Genomic DNA, 17,176 nt, shown 5'->3' with positions numbered 1-17,176 from the left:
ACCCACTGCACTCCTTCCCATTCTATTAAAAAAAAGAGAAATGTTGGAAAATAGAAAAACAGCAACAACAACAAAACCGAACGAACGACAAAATAGCACAGAAAACGAAGCGTTACGAATGCCAAAGATAAAATTAATCAAACCAAGCTCTAGGTGGTTGTGGCGAAGCTGCTGTGCCTCCAAACATAAATGTTGAAAATTAAAATCATAGTAATTTGTAGCAGTAAAAGAAAAACAGCAACAACAACATTTTCCTCCACCTCTATTGAAGCGTAACGTAAACGTAACATTTTACGCTTGATTGCATATTTCGAACCACTTCTTCTGGATGGATTTGGCACACAGAGCTTCTCTTTCTCTAGTGCAACCACCCACTTTCCTCTGTCAGGTTGGATGGCTGACAGGCGGGCATCTTCATTTGACAGTACCCCAACGAATGAAGGTCGGTATGGCTATAAACAAACGAGAAGAGGAAAACCTTTCATGGCCATGGGAGCTGCATGGAAAGAAGGGAGGAAGGTGGAGATATTTTTTTCTAAATAAAACTGGTAACCATCACAGGAGCGCCTCAACAGGGTCCACCACCATCATCATAATCATCGTTATTATCATGGACATCCTGTAGCGGCATTTGCAGGCAAGTGAGCAACAACAACAACAACCTTGCCATGAAAGTAAACTTCTGGCCATTTGGAAAATGTGGAAACAACGATGCACCACCATTACGCCAATTATAGTGGCGATGATGCTGCTGCTGATGATGGTGCCCCAAGAGGGTGTTAGTCTATGGCTACTGGTTATACAGCCACACAAAAAAGCAGGACTGTTGTTGGTCTCATCATGTGTCTCATCGAAGTAGCAGCAACAACAACAACAGCCACAAAAAAAGTGGCTTTAACACAGATTTCTAAGACATCACGATGATGTTAGTGGCCAACAGGTGTTTTGTCCCGCCTGTTACATTTACAAATAACTCTCGGTGTGGCTCTTCTTGTGTCCGATTTTTTTTTCGTTTACTTCACTGGCTTGCCTTTCATCTTGCCATGCTCCTGGTGCTGGCAGCCAGTCAGCCACTTGAGCGAGCTGACTGGTGACAGTGAAGTGTTATCATAACCGATATAAAAATGAACAGCTAAACAGACAACCAGACTTTTACTTGATTGCCAAAAAAAGGAAAAAAATATCGGAAAACTTTCCGATTTCTTTTACATTTTTCCTTCTCTTCTCCCTCTTAATAATCTCCCAAGTAATTCATTAATATATAATTAATTGGCAAAAATCTGCGATAATAGAAAGTCCAAATAATCAATCCAATTCAACAAACATGTTGCACGAAAAAGGGGTGTTGCGGAAACGGGGAATACAAACATGTTGCAAACGCATTTTGCAACATTGTTGCAATGACTAATCAAAAATGCCGACAAATGGGTTTCCATCATCTTCAAAGGTGTTTTGTGTGCGGCTAGTTAATGAAACCTGGTTTCATTTCGATTATTCCTGCTACTGCTGCAGCTTTTCTTCTAGCCGGTGGCAATTGGCTTAATCAAGTCAGAGATTGTCGTTGATTTGGCTAGACAGAGAGACTTGTTATCTGTGGCAATTCGTGGCAAAAAAATCCAAAATTTATTTTCCATGATTTATTATGAAACTACTATTTCCGGGTTGGGTCTGATGCAATCTTCCTTGTTTTGAAGAAGGTGTGCAATAGTATCGCAAGAATATTCAAAATGTTTATACAAATCCCATAAGGTTTCCGAAGCTGTATGGTAACCTAAAATCTGTTTCAAAGGTAAAAACGTCTTGGCAACATATACAATGTTGCTGACATATTCATGTTGACATATTCATATCTTAGATAATGTCTCTGAAATATTTCCGATTATGTTTCCGAAACACCTGGAAAATTTCAGGTTAGATTCGGATGGAAATTTTGGATAACAATTTCCCTTATTTTGAAGGAATACACAGAAGATATATTTTATCCTTTAATATAATTTGGTATCTCAACATTGTTGATAATGTTTCAGAGTAATTTACTGAATGCTTACAATGTTTCCGAAACATTTGGGATTAAATAAAAAATTGGATAAACAAAATAGATGGAATTTATATGAATTTCATAAGGTTTTCAAAGCTTTTTGGTTGTCCAAATATTATTTCAAAATTATTTAAATAGCTGAGATAATGTTGCTGAAACATTTTGGCAACATAGTTTCCGAAATGTTTAACTAGACAAAAATTCAAAGAAATTTATATAAAGCCCATAAGGTTTTCAAATATTTTTTCAAAATTATTTAAATATCAGTGATAATGTTGCTGAAACATTTTCAAAGTATGGCTAATGTTTCTGAATCATTTTTATACCCTTCACCACACTGTGGTGCAGGGTATTATGTCTTTGTGCATATGTTTGTAACAGGCAAAAGGAATCGAGGTAGACCCATGGTTCCTTTTGAGAATATGCATAGAATCACTTTCTGAGTCGATTTACGCATGTCCGTCTGTCCATGTATTTTTGTTAACAAAGTACAGGTCGCATTTATTAACCCAATTGGATGAAATTTGGCACAGTTCACTTATTTGGCCCAAGGACGAACCCTATTGAAATTGGAGAAAATCGGTTCAGATTTAGATATAGCTCCCATATATTGTTTCGCCCGATTTAATGTAAATGGTGTACCAAAGTCCCTATATGTCCTTCGATTTGCACGAAATTTGGCATTGCGTACTGGAATGAGTCTAGAATGATGTGTGTAAAATTTCATGAAAATCGGTTCAGATTTAGATATAGCTACCATATATAGTTTCGGGCGATTTTTGGTAAATGGTGCACCATAGTCCCTGAAAATGATTTGATTTGCACGAATTTTGGCATAGCGTATTGAATTAAGTCTAGAATAAACATACTTGTGCCAAGTTTCGAGAAAATCGGTTCAGATTTAGATATAGCTCCCATATATAATAACGCCCGATTTTGGGTAAATGGTGTACCAAAGTCCCTACATATCTTTAGATTTGCACGGAATTTGGTATAGCCTACTGAATTAGGTCTATAATGATGTGTGTAAAATTTCATGAAAATCGGTTCAGATTTAGATATAGCTCCCATATATAGTTGCGGCCGATTTTAGGTAAATGGTGCACCAAAGTCCCTGAAAATGATTTAATTTGCACGAATTTTGGCGTAGCGTATTGAATTAAGTCTAGAATGACTTGTGCCAAGTTACGTGAAAATCGGTTCAGATTTAGATATAGCTCCCATATATAGTAACGCCCGATTTTGGGTAAATGGTGTACCAAAGTCCCTACATATCTTTCGATTTGCACGAAATTTCGTATAGCCTACTGAATTAGATCTAGAATGACGTGTGCTAAGTTTCGTGAAAATCGGTTCATATTTAGATATAGTTTCCATATATAGTTTCGCCCGATTTTAGGTAAATGGTGCACCAAAGTCCCTGCAAATCTTTTGATTAGCAAGAATATTGGCATAGCGTACTAAATTAAGCAAATTGTACACTAAAGATCCATACCATAGTTCGATTGACTATGGCATGGATCTCTGGCAGGTTTGCTTGAAATCGGTTCAGATATAGATATAACTTAGCTTCCATATATAATTTCGACTTATTTATGTTAATTGTACGCCAAATATTCAATGGGTGTCTGATTGAGATTAAATTTTAAACAGTACAGCGACGTCTTTTCGGATACATATGTAAAATATACCCAAAGTGGTGAAGGGTATCACATAGTCGGCCCAGTCCGACTTTACTACTTTCCTTACTGGTTTAATGTAAGCAATGTTTCCGGATGTTTTCTAAATTATTGTAATACTTTATTCAAAGTTCCAGAATCTTTTAGATATTTCCAAATTTGTTAAATCATTTCGATAAGATTGGTAATTTTTATATAGTTATATTTCTTATAGTTATAGTATTTTTTTATAAAGTTTCCATAGTTTTACGGTAGCTAAAATAATATTTCAACATTATTTAAATAGTGGAATTTATGTTGCTGAAACATGTTGGTAAGATATATAATGTTTCTGAATAATTTTCTTAATAATGTTTCCAGATTGTTCTAAATAGGGACATACAATGACTGTTTCTAAAATATTTGGAAATAGCATAAACATTTCTGAGGAATTGATATACGATGCAATGACAATATTTATTTTTTGCTATTCAATGTCTTCGATATGTTTTTAATTAATAAGATATTTTAATGATGATTTAATGAATGATTGCAGAGACATATGAATAATGTTGAATCACATGAAAAAATGTTTCGGCAACATTTGAATTACGTTATAATAATGTGGATAATGTTGCAGAGACATTTGAACAATGTCGATATTGTTGCTGAGAGTTCAGTTACTGTTAGATATCATATTTCGATATTTATTTAAAATCGAACAATTACAGAAGAATTACCTTATTATTGGTTATCTTCAAAATTAAATTAATTAAATGTTCCTTTTTACCTGAAAATAGAAAATAAAGTATTTTGATATTAGTCGAAATATATAAAAAAAAATAATTTATATATCTCTATATATATAAAAATTACGTGTGTGTTCGTGATCGATAAACTCAAAAACTACTGCACCGATTTGGACCAAATTGTATGTACATGCTCTATGGGACGTGAGGAGTGTTTCTGTGTAGTTTGAAGTTCATCCGACAGATGGCGCAATATTTAATTTTTTGTAGTTTTTCACTATAATTCAAGAACTAATGCACCGATTTTGACCAAACTTTACGTATATGTCCTATGGGGCGTGAGTAGTGTGTTTAATTTTAAGTTCGTCCAACAGATGGCGCGATATATAGCTTCTTTGTGTTTTGCCCGATTAGAGATTGGGTGCTTAATCGGCGTGTGCCGTTGCTAAGTATTCCGACACCGAGTCATACATAACCTGTTTTCAAAAAATACGCGTGGGAGTCAAACGAAAAAGAATAACTTATCAAATTGAAGTAAAATTAATTTAAATCTATTTATAAAAATTATTTAAAAATGTATAGTAACTCATCAATTGAGAACGCCGGCACCGATTTGACTCAAAATATCTTTCACTTGCCTGTAATTGAAGAGGGAAGGCTTTTATGCAAGAACATTTTGAGAAAAATCGGCGAAAATCTTGCAAAAATATTTTGAAGGAACGCCTGGACCGATATGCCTGCCATTATGTGGGAAATACCATAAAGTGATACTATACCGACAATTTACAGAGAAGTTCCTTATTCTACATGAAATACCGAATAAAAGGCAATGAATACGGTATTTGTTACTACATTCAAAGTACATAACATCGTACTATGCCAAAATAATTTAATCTCATTACAATAATGATGAGCCAATTTTTTACATTATAAAACCAACACATGACATATATCCTACACTATATCTAAATCATTGGCTGAAACTTGAACGTATTCTAAATAGGAAATAAAACCGGCTTTATTTGTGAAAAATGTCAATATATATACATAGGATATACCAAAATGTCCATTACAAATACCTCAACAATTCAGCTAGCTTTGGAAGGTATTATTGTCAATTTTTTATATTCAGGAAATATATATATAAATATGAATCCTACATGGAGACAACTGCGCATTAGATTCGTTAGGTGTCTATCTTATATGTTCCTTTATGGTTCCTCAAATATATTATTCATGATGTGATTGTTCTTCGATTGTTATTAATTGCAGTGGGAAGAGTTTTACCAAAGAAAAATTTGAGAAAAACATAAAAAGTCGGAGATTGGAGTAATTGAACACACACCTTTTATAGGATTTATTAATCGTATGTGATCAAAATAGGAATAGTAATTATCTTTTGAGATAAGAGTAGTTGGATCAAAACTTAACCTTCTACTTAAAAATGTTTGGTGGAATAAATTCGATCAATTGATAAACTGAAATATCACATATACTGACATAATTTAATATTTAACAATAACAATATTACTTATTATACTGGAGTATCAGTAAATGAAGGTTTACCGTCATGAGGAAAAAATATGCATAATATTTTTTCATTGTGGAAATTTGACGTACAATTTTGGTAAATAGGGTCTGAAATATATTTTCCATGAATTCGTTAATTTTGACCAACCCCATATTGATGCAATTCTGATAAGGCAAAACAACGTTTGCCGGGTCTGCTAGTAATTATATATTTATTTTTTTACATCTATGTTTTTGAGGTATTATAAGTTTGTGTGGTTCCAAGAGTTTGTAATGCCACGAAATATTGACATTTTACATGAAGTTCCGGTTATGGTCAAGGATGACGCCTATACTTTTCGTTGATGTTGAGTGATATTTAGGAGGTGCAATGAACCGAAAACATTATTTTTATCAGAGGCCATTATTAATTGCAGAACATCACCTATTTTACACTGTGAAAGGGATCTTGGACCAAATACTTGGAACGACTGTCAGTCAATCTAAATCTAAATGACGAAATATTTATTTTATAGCGTAAATATGCACCTCGGAAAACAAGAAAATTCAGCTGTTGAGCTATGATCAGTCAAGATGGTGCAATTATAGCGAAGAATTGCCCTGGTCCGCTCACTGGTTTGTAGGTAATTTAATTTGCATGAAATTCCCGTCATGGCCAAGGACGTAGTCTATAGTTTTTGGTGATGATCGGATGTTATTTAAGGTTAAACTACAGTTACAAAAATTTCCTTATAATGACACCATTTTGAATATTTTTCCCATGTAATTTCCATATTTTTATTCGAATAATATTTTCAAACTGTATAACGTTACACCTTATTTTATAGCTCCCTAAATGGCTTGTTCTCAGGCCATAAAAATGTAATAGGCCTACCATGCTTTGTCAACAAAGAACCCAAAAATAAAGAGAAAAATAATAATAACCTGCGGATATTCTCACACCACTGGAGGTGTTTAAATGGCCCAATTAAGTTTCCCTCCATTTTTTCAAAAAATTGTTCTTTACCTTTCCTATGAACTGATTTCATTTCCCTGCTTTTTTACTTTCCAAAGAACTTTGGTTCTGATTTTCTTTATCATTTCCTAAACCCCTCCTCAGATATTAATGTTTATATTTAGTGTGTCCCCCCGTGACTGACATGCTGGTTCATGTTGTAACTATTTATTTGTTTAATAACAATCTTATCTATAAAAGAAAACAAAGACACAACAACAACAACAACAATAATAATGTTAACCCTAATAATGCTTGTTAGAACCATTTGATAAGAGAGTCATTGGTTTGGTCTAAAAAAAATCAAAGATTGTTCTATTTGTTTAGCACGGTGTTCCCGTTTTCTTCATTTCGGGAAGTTTTGTTGTTTTTGTTGGTAACTTCATTCATAACCAACTAACCATAAAAAACCAACAACAACAACTATGACATCGAAAAAAAAACAAGGTAAACAAACAGCCTCCATAAAAAAAAACGAAAAATTCTAAGAAAAATGACTAAATTTCCAAAAAGGAACAAACAACAATCATTCCATCGATGCCATGCCATGCATCCATACAGCATGTCTGTCTGTCCCCCAATGCACCAACCAACAACATCAAGCAGAAGCAGCAGCCAGCCAGCCAAACAACACACATTAGTAAATGTTCGAATGTTCGAACATAGCTGTGAAATTAACATCATAATGCCCCTCCAGTGGGCATGCGCATGCGTGGAGGCAATCCGACTGCCTCACAACAAGCAACATGCGTACCCAACCAACCAACCAACAAGAACACCGAGAACAACAACAACATAATATGGTTGTGTTTTCCAAGTTCTTCTTCTTCGTGTTGTCATTGGACAAACATGGCCATTCTGATGCTGAGCTGTATAGAACCGATACGAGGCAGCCAGCCAGTTTACCGAATACCCAAACAAATATAAAAGAGCCCATTTAAGCCGAATGACAAGTAAAGCTTAAGTAGCTTTAAGATATTCCAAATGTCAACATTTCAAACACCAAAACAATGATGAGGACGACGATGATGATGACGGAGATGAAAACAAGAACAACAACAACAGCAGCAACAAATAACATAGAATGCATCATGGTTTGGGTTCTAACCATCAATCGCTGCTGGCTGATGCCATCATCACAGAACATCAACAAATGTGGTTGGGTACCGGAGAGTTATGACAACACTTCGAATTGACAAGACATGATAAATATGAGAGGAGAGGAGGGAGGGAGGGGAAGAAAGTAAGGCAACAAATAAAAAAATGGGAAAAAGGCGAGGATTTTTTTAAAAATATTTTTTGGAGACTTACCAAAGGGAACCATCACTAGGCTCTCTTTTATATGCCTTTTGATCGGGGGCATTCTCATTCATTCGCACAACATGGCCTAGCCAAGGTAGTCGCTGCAGCTCAATGTGACTGACTATGTCGAAGTCCGCATATAAATTGTAAAGCTCGTAGTTCATTCAATGCCGATATTCAACGTCGACGCAGATCCTCCCGCAGATCTTTCGGAGAATTTTTCTTTCAAACACCCCCAGGAGCTGCCTCATCGGCTTGCCCAAGTACCACCCATGCTTCAGATCCATATAACAGCACGGGTAGCATCAGCCTCTTTGTAAAGTGTGAGTTTGGTCTGGCGGGAGGTGGCCTTGTTGGCCTAAACTGCTTACTTAGATCATAGTAGCATCTGTTGGCCATCACAATCCTTCTCCGAATTTCAAAACTGATGTCATTCGTTTTATTTATGGCGGTATATATATCTCCCCGAATATATATATATATATATATATATATCCGCCTTCGGGGATCAGAGCTGAATGCTAACGGCCGCGTCCACAGGTTGCGGGTAGTGGGAAGAACAATACCATTCATTGGGTAACTGTGAATAACAAATAAACAGTCGCGAACAATCAGCGGACTCAGGGGGGGAGTCTCGGAGGAAATGACCGAGTGCCTATGATCCCTGGGCCGACGAGGCGAGAATGGCGCCCCTATATAACCATCCCATAAGGTCTGGGTCACTACATTTTTTAAGTTTCCCCCCTAATGCTAGGGTGTCAAGCGACCTCATGCCTATCGGCGTTCTACGGTTTGCAGTCAGGGTCCCGACTGTATTAGAACGGAGCCTTGTTCATACCTGGGCGCCTCAAAAAGCTTATTCAGGTTTAGATGCCAAGTCCTTGCCATGATAAGAGGCTATGCCATTGTCGACCTCAATCCCTCACTTACAGCACTTTTTATGGAGCCGAATTTTAATAACCCCGCTCAAAACAAAAAAAAATTAATGCGATTGTTCGACTGATTCTGGTGTGACTGCCTTGGCACCCTCAGTCTCGAACTTTACAGACCAGATATCAATGAACCCCCTCATGCCTATCAGCGTTCTACGGTTTGCAGGATCAGGGTCCCGACTGTATTAGAACGGAGCCTTGTTGATACCTGGACAACTAAACAAGCTTTTTCAGGCTTAGATGTCAAGTTCTTGCCCCACTTACAGCACTTTTTATGGAGCCGAATTTAATAACCCCCCCTCAAAACAAAAACAATTTATGCGATTATTCGACTGATGCTGGAGTGGCTGCCTTGGCACCCTCGGTCTCGCACTTTACAGGCCAGATATCAATGAACCCCCTCAAGTGTTGACGACTCAAGCTACCCCCCTGGAGCTCTCTTTTGCCTCAGAGCCGTTGCTTGGTATCTATCATCCCCTACGTTTATCTAAATAATTAGAATGCAAATAACGTAGCTAATATTCTGAAAAGGTTCTCCAAAAATGGTTATGAAGTATCTCCAATTACGGTCTCTTATGCCATTAGCAACGACACCCCATTCCCTAAGAAGCGTGGGTGACAACATCGGGAGGTCTCCGAAGACGAAGAAGAAGAACAAATACCAAATAAATAAAAGACTTTGTTTAGTGCAATCCCAAAATGAAAAAACAACAACAAACTTTAAATCAATGTTTATAACCAAGTTTGACGTATCGAAGTAAAGAGAGAGGGGTATCCCCTCTCTTACACCCACCTTCCTTCGGAAACTTACTATCATGGTAAACAATACCAATTTAGGTATTAAAAACAAAAACAACTACAACTTTGGAATTTCGTTTACCTCTTGGTTTGGGTTGTTGGCCAAAATGTGACTAAATGTCGGTGTGTGGTTCGTTCGGTTTGAAATGTTTGGCCTGACATCGTTTGAATGCGTTTTTATGACGGTCATATCGTCATAAAGTAACAAATTTACATTAAATGCTTTAAGTCAACATATTTAATGGCCCGGGGAGAAGAAGTGGAAGAAGCTTTGCAGCAGCACGTGGGTGCTGCAGCTTGGAAGAAAAGAAAAAATAAATAAAAAAATTGAGGCAGATAATCGTCATCATCTGCTTAATTTTTTATGAGCTGCAATAGTGGCTGTTGGACACAAAATGAGAGGTGTGAGGTGAGGTGTGAAGTGTGGGTGGATTTTTTTTGTAGGAGGGAGGTCACCTTTCTTTGGATTTTTTTTTTTTTTTTTTTGAAGAAAAAAAATGGGAATTATTTTTGAAGAATGGCTTCCGAACCAAACAAAGGCTTATTTTCAAACACATTAAAGGCTTTACTAAGGGAGAAACGCGTGTTCAGAAAAAAGAAGAAAGAGCAAGAAAAACGTGAGCATGAGCATATCAAGATGTACAGGAGTCAGAATGAAGTCCGAAAATTCTACCAACGAGTAAAACACCAAACCGAAGGCTTTGGTGCAGGCACATCCTCCTGTAGAGATAGAGAAGAACACCTGGTGACAGATACAAAGACAGCGTGCTGAGGATCTGGAAGGAGCATTTTGAAAAACTTCTAGTATCAAAATGTAGCAGTGAAGTGGATACCCCAGAACCAATAATAGATGACGGTATAGACGGTATACAACCTAGCCAAGATGAAGTCAGAATATCAATCAATCGGCTGAAGAATAATAAAGCAGCAGGTGCCGATGGGTTACAAGCCAAACTAGGCATATCCTCCTGTAGAGAAAAAGAAGGAAACTTGGTGACAGATATACAGACAGCGTGCTGAGGATCTGGAAGGAGCATTTTGAAAAACCTCTGGTATCAAATAGTACCAGTGAAGTGGATACCTCAGAACCAATAATAGACGACGGTATAGAGTGTATACCACCTAGCCAAGATGAAGTCAGAATAGCAATCCATGGGCTGAAGAATAATAAAGCAGCAGGAGCCGATGGGTTACAAGCCGATGCTGGTAAGGAGCATGCACCAGTTGATTAGTACAATTTGGCTAGAAGAATGCATGCCTAATGATTGGAACCTCAGCGTCCTGTGTGCCGTGCACAATAATGGAGACAAGACGATATGTGCCATCTATAGAGGAATAAGTCTCCTTCCCATTGCATATAGAGTGCTATCCAGTGTGCTGTGTGAACGATTGAAGCCAATGGTCAATGACATTATTGGACCATACCAACGTGGCTTCAGACCTGGCAAATCCACCATTGGACAGATTTTCACTCTGCGCCAAATCCTGGAAAAAAACCACGAAAAACACATCGACATTTTTCAACTATTCCTCGACTATAAATCCACATTCGACAGCCCTATCCGTTCAGAGGTGTTTAAATCCATGTCTGCGTTTGGCATTCCTGCAGGATAACTTTAAGCGGCACAAGGTCAACAGCCCTTTAATGCCGAACGAGGATTCAGACAAGGTGATCGATTGTCGTGTGACCTTTTTAACATACTGCTGGAAAAGGTCATACGAGACGAAAAAGTGAACGGAAATGACACTCTGTACAAGCCGATGACATCGACATAATGGGTCGAACACTGAGAGCGGTAACAGCCACCTTTTAACAAATTGAGAAGGCAGTAAAGGGCGAGAAGACCAAGCTGATGGTAACAACGCGCACGACGTCCAGTAGACTCGGACCAACTGTGGAACTTGAAAACTACAACTTCGAGGTAGTTAAAGATTGTATATACCTTGGTACCGCCATAAATAGAATGAGTGACATCAGTTTTAAAATTCGGAGAAGGATTGTGATGGACAACAGATGCTACTATGATCTGAGCAAACAACTCAAAAGAACGGCCACCTCCCGCCAGACCAAACTCACACTTTACAAAGAGGCTGTTATTGGATCTGAAGCTTGGTACCGCCATAAATAAAACGAATGACATCCGATTTGAAATTCGGAGAAGGATTGTGATGGCCAACAGATGCTACTATGGTCTGAGCAAACAACTCAAAAGCAAGGTCACCTCCCGCCAGATCAAAATCACACTCTACAAGACGCTGATACTACCCGTGCTGTTATATGGATCTGAAGCATGGATACTTACGCAAGCAGATGAGGAAGCTCTTGGAGTGTTTGAGAGACAAATTCTCCGAAGGATGTAGGGGCTGATCTGCCCATCGAATGAACCATGAGTTGTATTAGCTATTCTCGGACATCTACATTGTTAGACTTATTGAGCTGCAGCGACTACATTGGCTAGATCATGTTGTGAGAATGGATGAAGATGCTGCCCCAGCCCCGAAGGCATATAAAAGCCAAGCAGCTGATGGTTCACGCAGAAGGGGAAGGCCAAGGCCGAAAATGGTCTTTCAAATTGGAAAAAAAAACTGCGCAAAAGATTGACGCGCCTGGAAATCTTTTCTAAGCTCGGCTTATGGAACGAAAGTTCTGTCACAAGCCAGCTAAGTATGTAAGTTAAAGGCTTATTTTAAAAGTTAACCATGTTTGGAAGGCAATATTCCAGCCTCGTTCGAAATCTGATTCATCAAGTTCGTAACCTGTCCTCTGGGTTTTATTATTTTTTTTTTTTTTCTAAAAATAATCGATGATGCCCGTCCAGCCTTGTTGGAAGTCGTTTGAACTCTGGCTTTTATTAACCTGTCCTCTGGGTTTTATTTTATTTGTAATATTTTTTTCTGGGCCACCTAAACACCTGACTCTAATCCTTCCCATAATTGGCCATTATGGTAGCCAGTTTAATAAATGGCTCTAAGACCTTGTTGTGATTGAAAAAAAATATATATTTTTTTATTTTTATCAATTATTTCTTGAGGCAGGTGTTTAATTGTTGGCGTTTATTACCGAGCGTTGTGTTTTGTTTTCAGTTTCTTTGCCCCCTCTCTCCCTCTACTTCATATTTCTGCATTTTCAGCATATACCGATTTTTTGTTTGTTTGATTCTTGTGCTGTTGTAATTGGATTCTTGTTTTCAATATTTTCTCAGCTGGTGGTTTGAGTTTTGAATTCTTGTTGTTGTTGTTACTATTTTTTATCTCTAGCTCTTATTACAAAACATTATGGATTACAAAAAAAATCTACCTTGACTTAAATATGTTGTAGGAAAGCGGCGATGAAGAAAAAAATAGACGGAAATAATTCAAGCGAGGTAAAATTGTATATTCAAGTTCGACAATATCGGCTCTTGTGGGTGGGTGGTTGATGGTGGTAAAGACCTTTACGATAATGAAGAACAAAAAAATAGATTTTTGAAAAGATCAGCATCCCGTGGAGCCTATAAAATGACCCCAGAGGAAGCCTGGATACATCAAAGGCAAGTTTTCAAAAATAAAAAAAAAAACAAAAAAATAGATAAAAAAATAAAAATTTTAAATAATAAAAAGTTATAAAAAATCTCCAAGGATTCCCTGAACTATCGCAATTTTTTGATATCCTGAAGTGAGTATTTTTTCCTATTTCTGATCCAAAAAAAAATTTACATCTGGCTATTGAAAGAGGTCATCAAAGGCAAGCTTTAAAAAATTTGAAATTAAAAAAAATAAAAAATTATAAAAATCTCCATGGAGATTTTACAACCAATTTTTGATATCCTGAAGTCAGTATTTTTCGATTTTTTCCTGATCCAAAAAAAATGACATCTGGATATTGAAAAAGGCCATAAAAGCCATCAAAAAATTAAAAAAAAATAAAAATTTTAAATAATAGAAAGATATAAAAAAATCTCCAAGGATACGCTGAACAACAACGAATTTTTGATATTCTGAATTGAGTATTTTTTCTTATTTTTCCTGATCCAAAAATTTACATTTGGGTATTGAAAAAGGCCAAGTTTTCAAAAATTAAAAAAAATAAAATTAAAAAAAATATAAAAAATTATAAAAAATCTCCAAGGATTTGATATCCTGAAGAGAGTACTTTTTTCCTATTATTTCTGATCCAAAAATCAAAGGCAAATTTTCAAAAAATTTTAAATTAAAAAAAAAAAATAAAAAAATCTCCAAGGATTTCCCTGAACTACCACGAATTTTTGACATCCTGAAGTGAGTATTTTTCTCCATTTTTCCTGACCCAAAAAAACTGACATCGGGTATTAAAAGAGGCTATTAAAAGCAAGTTATCAAAAATTTTTAAATTAAAAAAATAAAAATAGGAAAAAAAAAATCTCCAAGGATACGCTGAACTACGACGAATTTTTGATATCCTGAAGTGGGTATTTTTTCCTATTTTTCCTGATCCAAAAATTGAAAAAGGCAATCAAAGACAAGTTTTCAAAAAATTAAAAAAAAAATAAAAAAAGTTATAAAAAATCTCCGAGGATTCCCTGAACTACCACGAATTTTTTTTATCCTGAAGTAAGTAATTTTTTCCGATTTTTTTCTGATCCAAAAAATTGACATCTGGCTCTTGAAAGAGGCCATCAAAGGCAAATTTTCAAAAAAATTAAAATTAAAAAAAAAAATAAAAAGTTATAAAAAAATCTCCAAGGATTCCCCGAACTACCACGAATTTTTGATATCCTGAAGTGAGTATTTTTCCCCATTTTTCCTGACCCAAAACAACTGACATCGGGTATTAAAAGAGGCTATTAAAAGCAAGTTTTCAAAAAATGTTAAATTAGAAAAAAAAATAAAAATAGGAAAAAATAAAAAAAAAATCTCCAAGGATTCCGATTTTTCCGATTTTTTTTTCTGATCCAAAAAATTGACATCTGGCTCTTGAAAGAGGCCATCAAAGGCAAATTTTCAAAAAATGTTAAATTAAAAATAGGAAAAAATAAAAAAAATCTCCAAGGATTCACCGAACCAACCCGAATTTTTGATATCCTGATGTGATTATATTTTCCTATTTTTCCTGACCCAAAACAACTGACATAGGGTATTAAAAGAGGCTATTAAAAGCAAGTTTTCAAAAAAATTTTAAATTAAAAAAAATAAAAATATGAAAAAATAAGAAAATCTCCAAGGATTCTCTGAGCTACCACGAATTTTTTATATCCTGAAGTGAGAAATTTTTTTCCGATTTTTTTCTGATCCAAAAAAATTGACATCTGGCTCTTGAAAGAGGCCATCAAAATCAAGTTTTCAAAAAATTTAAAATTAAAAAATAAAAAAATCTCCAAGGATTCCGCGAACTACCCCGAATTTTGGATATCCTGATGTGATTATATTTTCCTATTTTTCCTGATCCGAAAAATTGACATCTGGGTATTGAAAGAGGCTATCAATGGCAAGTTTTCAAAAAAAAAAAAATAGAAATTCAAAATTAAGTTAAAATAATAAAAATTAGAAAAAATCAAAAGTTATAAAAATTTCCAAGGATTCCCCGATCTACCCCGAATTTTTGATATCCTGAAGTGAATATTTTTCGCCAATTTTCCTGACCGAAAAAATTGACGCCTGGGTATTAAAAGAGGCCAACCAAAGGCAAGTTTTCAAAAAAAAAAAAAAAATAGAAATTCAAAAAAAAAAAAATCAAAAATTTAAAAAAAATCCTGATGTGAGTGTTTTTTACCTATTTTTTCAGATCATAAAAAATTGGTATTGAAAAAGACCCCCTTCCCCTTAAAAAAAATGGAACTTAAAGAATCCTGTGCCATCTGTTTCATCAAAATGTCCCGGGGAGTTGTTTTACGGATTCAACCCTGTCGGCATTTGTTTCATCTCAAGTGTCTGACAAGTCTACGGCATGGAGATCCATGCCCACTATGTCGAGGTAGTATAATAGGTAAGTCCAGAATTTTATTTCAAATTGAAGGATGTTATATACCCTCCTCCCTTCCAGAAACCCAACGAGTCCAGCGTATGAAATATCGCAAACACACGACAGAAAATCGCAAACTTATTATAGAATGCGCCATGAAAGGTTCGGATTGGTCCAAAATGGCCATGGCCTTAGAGGTACCCTATAAGACAGCCTATAGCTGGATAATGGAAAGTAAAATCCTAATAAAATCTCGTGGAGGTCAGAAACCCAAACTTCTAAATCAAGAAGAAATATCAGAAATTTTACGATGGATTGAGGCGGATCCTATGCTGACCCTGAAGAGAATTAGGGAAAGGATTACCAAAGAATTTGCCAAAATAATAGCCCAATCGACCATTGCCAACTCATTGCAGGGTAAGGTGTATTGTAAGCAGTTTGGAAATTATAATTCTGAAGCAATGAATTCATTGGTGAGCAAATTTGAGCGTGAGGAATATCTGCAGACCCTGAGAGGATATGTGGCCCAAGGCAAGGAAATTGTTTATGTGGGCGAAGTCAATTTCAATTTATTTTTCAGAAGGAAAAACAGACGTTCTCCGAATGGAATCAAGGCGCCACTACCAAGTATTCACTTGAAGGTTGCTATTTCGAGGCATGGCATTTTTCAATTCGAACATCGCCGCGGATCCTATGGTGTTGAGGAAACCAAAGAGTGGTTGGAAAGTTTTATTGTCAATTTCAAAGAAATGAGGACAGAAGTAAGGGAGCTGGTTCTAGTCTCTCAGCATTTTCCGTATGACAGTGAATTAGATAAGTTTATCAGGGACTCTGGCGTTGAATTGTTGTTCTTGCCTCCATATTCGAGGCATTTAAACCCCATGGAAATTATTTTAAAGCAGATTGAGACCTCTGTAAAGCGGAGAATAAATGAGAGACAAGAAATCCCTAAGAGTTTGGTGGATGGTGAGCAGAGTTTGCAATATTTGGAAGCTGTTATTGACCAGGCCAAAGACTTGTTGCGCAGAAAGATTTATTATTTGTTTCCCCGAAGAAAACACTTTTTATTTTAATTTTAAAAAGGATTTACAAATTTTATTGTCTTGTATGGTATGCCGGCTAAATGTCAACTAAAAAACATAATTGCATTCCCTTCTTGTAGGGCCACATACAAAACAAATGGAACAAAACGAAATTGAAACATAAAACAAATTGACGATCAAAACAAAACAAAGGACAGTTATTAATATGTATGTTA

The sequence above is a fragment of the Musca vetustissima genome, unplaced genomic scaffold, assembly GCF_032173495.1.
Source record: "Musca vetustissima isolate MV318-11 ecotype Yass unplaced genomic scaffold, APGP_CSIRO_Mvet_v1 utg32113, whole genome shotgun sequence".
NCBI classification, from domain to species: domain Eukaryota; kingdom Metazoa; phylum Arthropoda; class Insecta; order Diptera; family Muscidae; genus Musca; species Musca vetustissima.
This window is presented reverse-complemented; position numbering follows the sequence as displayed.